The sequence below is a fragment of the Bison bison genome, unplaced genomic scaffold (assembly GCF_000754665.1).
Source record: "Bison bison bison isolate TAMUID 2011002044 unplaced genomic scaffold, Bison_UMD1.0 scf7180017864469, whole genome shotgun sequence".
NCBI lineage: Eukaryota > Metazoa > Chordata > Mammalia > Artiodactyla > Bovidae > Bison > Bison bison.
In genome coordinates, this window is record NW_011495030.1 from 5,581,152 (window position 1) to 5,587,151 (window position 6,000).

Consider the following 6,000-nt stretch of genomic DNA (forward strand, 5'->3'; position numbering starts at 1 on the left):
CTTGAATTTTTAAGTGAATTCTCTATATGGTATACATATTAGGGCATTGTTAACTCTTAAATTAATTATACCCTCTGACAAACTTGATTTTTTAAAGAACTTTACTTACCTGGTGGTTCAGATGGTAAAGAATGTACCTGTAAAGCAGCATACCAGGTTCGATCCCTGGGTCGGGAAGATCCCCTAAAGAAGGGAATGGCAATCCACTTCAGTACTCTTGCCTGGAGAATTCAATGGACGGAGGAGTCTGGTGGGCTACAGTCCATGGGGTCACAAACAGCTGGACACGACTGAGCTACTAACACAGTTCCCTCTCCTTGAAGTCACTGAAAACAGATTAATGGTTAAGTAAGCATTGATTCTGAATTCATAACACAGGTCTATCAGCCAGTCTGTCTTTAGGCACATCTGCCTTGAGTCTTGTCCTCAGGCTCAACCTGTTCCTTCCTCCCTCTCTTTGAGGGCTAAGTGCAGGCAGCATTCTTCCTTTGAAAGGCAAGCCCGCCTTCACTGCTGCTCAGGTGAGAGGCCACCAGCTCTGTTTTCCCTCACGGATGTCCTGCAGAACTATTGTTTACTGCTTTGTATCATTTTGACTGGAATCTCAGCTCCCTGAGGACTGTGGCCTTGGAATATTTGAGTCTGGAAAACTGGCAAGAAGTGACTTCCTTGAAACAAATCTTTCTCATGTGTCCTTGCCAGCTTGAGAGAGTATCTTTGTCTGTTGGTTGCTGCCCTTATTTTTATCAATCATAATAGTCAGAAAAGCTCATGCTTATAGAATGCCTACTGTCAGTACATGTGGGATACCAGGCAAAGCACTTCCTGTGCATTATTTATTTAATTTTTCTTAGCAAACAAGGTATAAACACAATCCCCATTTAACAGATGAGAAAACAGAGATTTAGAGAGATAAGTTAACTTGCCGAAGTTTACACATGAGGCAGATGGTGAAACCAAATTGTAACTTTGATATCTCTGATTGCACATTAGTTTAGAATCAGTTTTGGTAATCCAGCAAGATGAATTCTCATCTCTGTAAATGCAGGTTTTCCTAGAGACAATATTTTTAAGAATGATTTTTAACTTATTCAGCAACTTTTAATTAATTGAAAATGACCAGACCATTTCAAGAGAACGAGCCACTCACTGATCCTGCTAGCAAAGAGTAGGTTGGAGGAAAGAAGCAAGCAAGTTCATTAAGTGTTACAGATGGCATTCAGAAGCCTTCATGGACCTCTAGCTGAAAGAAGCAACAGCCATTTGTTTCAGAGTTAGAATTCATGGGCAAACAATCAACATACACGTGGATAAATTAGTACACCCACTTCCAACTGTACCACCCTCCAACCACATCCCCTTAACCCAATTGTTAAAATGACTTTGGATTTTCATTGCTCAATTTGATGTCCCAGATTTTTGGCCTCAGGAAAAAAAATTTGATGACAGATAAGTAGATTTTTTTTCCTGGCAAAGATTATGGTTGCATGGATAGATTTAACTATGATTCCATCATAGTCTTTGTTTTCACTAGAAACGATTTTTGAATGAGAGTAAGCAGTAAAGTTAAGTCCCAGAAGACAACATTTTCCAAAAGCATCTGAAACTAAGTTAAAATGAGTAATCATAAAAGCCTGACAGTGTGTTCCTTCTGGAAAATTTGCAATTTTCAACACAATTGCCTTTATTATTAATTGTATTCTTGGTTATGTTCTGCATCAAAGTCTAAAAGAACTTGGACTTGATACACTTTAAATCCTGTGCCCATATACAAGCAGCATTTCTTAGGCTGGAAATAAACCCTGACATGGTAGTTTGAATCTCCTTGAGCAGTATGCCAAAGATTGCTGATGATCAGCAAATATCTTGGCTCGGGGAACCTTTGACTAATGGAAATAGTAATCCAGAAAATTCTGAACCTTGTCATAAGAAATGCCATAGCTTTGCATGAGAAGTAACTCAATCACATCTTTTCCTGGCCTTATAATTTGTCAGGTTCCATGCTGTGTATACAGTTGGTCCCTCATTCCTCAGTATCAAGTCAGCGACTGGTTCCAGGACCCCCACAAATACTAGAATCCGCAGATGCTCAAGTCCCTGATATAAACTGGTACAATATTTACATATAACCTATGCACATCCTCCCATATACTTTATGTATTTTTATAACATTAAAAAAATTTTTTTTACTTATTAATTTTATTTATTCTTTGCTGTGCTGGGTCTTCGTTGCTCTGCATAGGCTTTCTCTAGTTGCATTGAGTGGGGGCTTCTCTTGTTGCAGAGCACAGGCTCTGGGGCACACAGGCTGAGAAGTTGCAGCATGCAGATTCAGTAGCTGTGGCTCACGGGCTCAGTTAACCCAAGACACGTGGAATCTTCCCAGACCATGGATCAAACCTGTGTCTCCTGCATTGGCAGGTGGATTCTTAACCCCTGGACCACCAGGGAAGTCCTTTCATATAATTTAAATCATCTCTAGATTACATATTATACCTAATACAATATGAATGCTGTGTAAATCATTGCTGGTGCTCAGCTAATTCAAATTATGCTTTGGGGAACTTTATAGTATTTTTTAAAAATTCCAAATACTTTTGATCCACTCTTAGTTGAATCCCTGAATGTGCAACCCAAGACTACAAAGAGCTGACTGTACTGTTATCTCTGGGAATGTCTTATTTCCCCATATTGGAAAGATTTTTATTTGCTTGTTTCTGTGGCTGTTTGTGACAGAGGGTGAAATGTGAACCAATAATTTTTTTAAAAAAATCACTGTATCTGGACAGATGATGTAGCAAAAAGGTTTCATGATAGAATGGAACTTGCCTTCCATTGTCATTGTGAGCACACGGTTCACTGTGATCTCAGAATGCTGGTTCTGAACATAAAAGAAAGGACACCATATAAAAGAAAGAAGGACACCACATTTTTGAAACATTGTTCAACAGAACACATTTTGTGTCCTTCCCTGCGAATCTAAATTTTTGCAGTTCATCACTGAAAGGTTTGACCAGGTTTCTCAACTGGAAATCTGATTTAGAAAGTAAAATGAGCTCTAAAGAACATTTCTCCATTGAATGGGGACACCCAAAGGACCTGGTTTCCAATCCCCGTTTGCTATATTCAGAAACTACATCCCCTCCCCCACCACAGGAGAGTACTATTTTTATTAATGTGAAAGACAGATTCCCCTCATATTTGGGAACTTGAACCTCCACAGTAACTCAGTTCCATCAGCTGCAGTCACTTAAATGTTTTAATCCTCTGAAATAAATTGTGGGTATATTTTCATCCTTAAAAAAAGAACTAATAGAAATAATGTAGAAATAATATTTGTATAGCAGGCAGTTAGTGACTATCAAGTAATATGCATACATATTTCCCAACAGCCTAAAGCCTTTTTCAAAACTCTGCAGCTACATTTTTCTGGTAAAATATATTCAGGTGGAATATCATAGGATTTTTTTTTTTTCCTTTTCCCCAATGCAGTTCATGAAATGGCCAGGTGAATACACTACAAACACTTTGTGAGTAAGGGACAGATTTGGAATGCAAATCTGGGGACCTTTGTGATGTTGTTGTTCAGTAACTAAGTTGTGTCCGACTCTTTGAAACCCCGTGGACTGTAGCCCACCAGCCTCCTCTATCCTCACCTGTCTCCTGGAGTTTGCTCAAATTCATGTCCGTTAAGTCAGTGATGCCACCCAACCATCTCATCCTCTGTCGCCCCCTTCCCCTGCCCTTGATCTTTCCCAGCATCATGGTCTTTTCCAAGAGTCGGCTCTGCGCATCAGGTGGCCAAAGTATTGAAGTTTCAGCATTAGTGCTTCAAATGAATATTCAGGGTTGATTTCTTTTAGGATTGACTGGTTTGATCTCCTTACTATACAGGGACTCTCAAGAGTTTTCTCCAACACCACAATTTGAAAGCATCAATTCTTTGGTGCTTAGCCTTCGTTATGGACCAATTCTCACATCCGTATGTGACTACTGGAAAAACCGTAGCTTTGACTATATGCACCTTTGTTGGCAAAGTGGTGTCTCTGCTTCTTAAGACTCTGTCTACATTTGTCATAGCTTTTCTTCCAGGGAGCAAGCGTCTTTTGTTTTTATGGCTACAGTTACCATCCACAGTGATTTTGGAGCCCAAGAAAATAAAATCTGTCACTGTGTCTACTTTTTCTCCTTTGCCTTGAAGTGATGGGACTGGATGCCATGATCAAGTTTTTTGACTATTGAGTGTCAAGCCAGCTTTTCCACTCTCCTTATTCACCCTCATCAAGAGGGCTTTTTAGTTCCTCTTCACTTTCTGGCATAAGAGGTAGTATCATCTGCATATCTGAGGTTATTGATATTTCTACCAGAAATCTTAATTCCAGCTTGTGATTCATCTAGCCCAGCATTTCACATGATGTACTCTGCATAGAAGTTAAATAAGCAGGGTGACAATATACAGCCTTGTACTCCTTTTCCAATTCTGAACCATTCCATTGTTCAATGTATTGTTCTAACTGTTGTTTCTTGGCCCACATACAAGTTGCTCAGGAAACAGGTAAGGAGGTCTGGTATTCTCAGCTCTTGAAGAATTCTCCATAGTTTGTTGCGATCCACACCAAGGCTTTAGCATAGTCAAAGAAGCAGGAGTAGATGTTTTTCTGAAACTCCCTTACTTTCTCCATGATCCAACGAAGGTTGGCAATTTGATCTCTGGTTCCTCTGCCTTTTATAAACCCAGCTGGTACATATGGAAGTTCCTGGCTCACATACTGCTGATGCCTAGCTTGAAGGATTTTGAGCATAACCTTGCTAGCATGTGAAATGAGTGCAGTTGTATCATAGTTTAAACAGTCTTTGGCATTGCTTTTCTTTGGGATTGGAATGAAAACTGACCTTTTCCAGTCCTGTGGCCACTGCTGACTTCCAAATTTGCTGACACGTTGAGTGCAGCACTTTGAGAGTGTCATCTTGTAGCATTTGAAATACCTCAACTGGAATTCCATCACCTCCACTAGCTTTGCTGGTAGTAATGCTTCCTAAGGCCCACTTGACTTCACACTCCAGAGTGTCTGGCTCTAGGTGAGTGACCACACCATCGTGGTTATCCCAGTCGTTAAGACTTTTTTTGTATAGTTCTTCTGTGTATTCTTGTCACCTCTTCTTAATCCCTTCTGCTTCTGTTAAGTTCCTTACCATTTCTGTCCTTTATTGTGCTCATCCTTGCATGAAATGTTGCCTTGGTATCTCTGATTTTATTGAAGAGATCTCTGGTCTTTTCTAGTCTATTGTTTTTCTCTATTTCTTTTCATTGTTCACTTAAGAAGGCCTTCCTATCTCTCCTTGCTATTCTCTGAAACTCTGCATTCAGTTGGGTGACTACTCTCCCTTTCTTCCTTGCCTTTCATGTCTTTTGTTTCCTTAGCTATTTGTAAAGCTTCCTCAATCACTTTGCCTTCTTACATTTGTTTTTCTTGGGTATGGTTTTGGTCACCACCTCCTATACAATGCTATGAACCTCCATCCGTAGTTCTTCAGGCGCTCTGTCTATCAGATCTAATCCTTTTGAATCTATTTGTCACTTACACTGTATAATCATAAGGGATTTGATTTAGGTCATACCTGGATGGCCTAGTGGTTTTCCCTACTTTCTTCAATTTAAGTCTGAATTTTGTAATAAGGCGCTCATGATCTGAGCCACAGTCAGCTCCAGGTCTTGTTTTTGCTGACTGTATAGAACTTCTCCATCTTCAGCTGCAAAGAACATAATCTGATTTTGGTATTGACCATCTGGTTATGTTCATGTGTAGAGCCATCTCTTATATTGTTGGGAAAAAGTGTTTGCTATGACCAGTGTTCTCTTGCTAAAACTCTTGTTAGCTTTTGCCTGCTTCATTTTGTACTCCAAAGCCAAAGTTGGCTGTTATCCTGGGTATCTTTTGACTTCCTACTTTTGCATTCCATTTCCCTATGATGAAAAGGACACCTTTTTTTTTTTTTTTT

At 39.6% G+C, this 6,000-nt stretch overlaps 1 protein-coding gene across 1 annotated transcript in view; it reads left to right on the top strand.

Moving 5' to 3' along the window:
- SMARCA2 (SWI/SNF related, matrix associated, actin dependent regulator of chromatin, subfamily a, member 2) overlaps positions 1–6,000 on the top strand; it is a 183,535-nt gene that overhangs the window by 92,710 nt on the left and 84,825 nt on the right. The window lies entirely within an intron of this gene.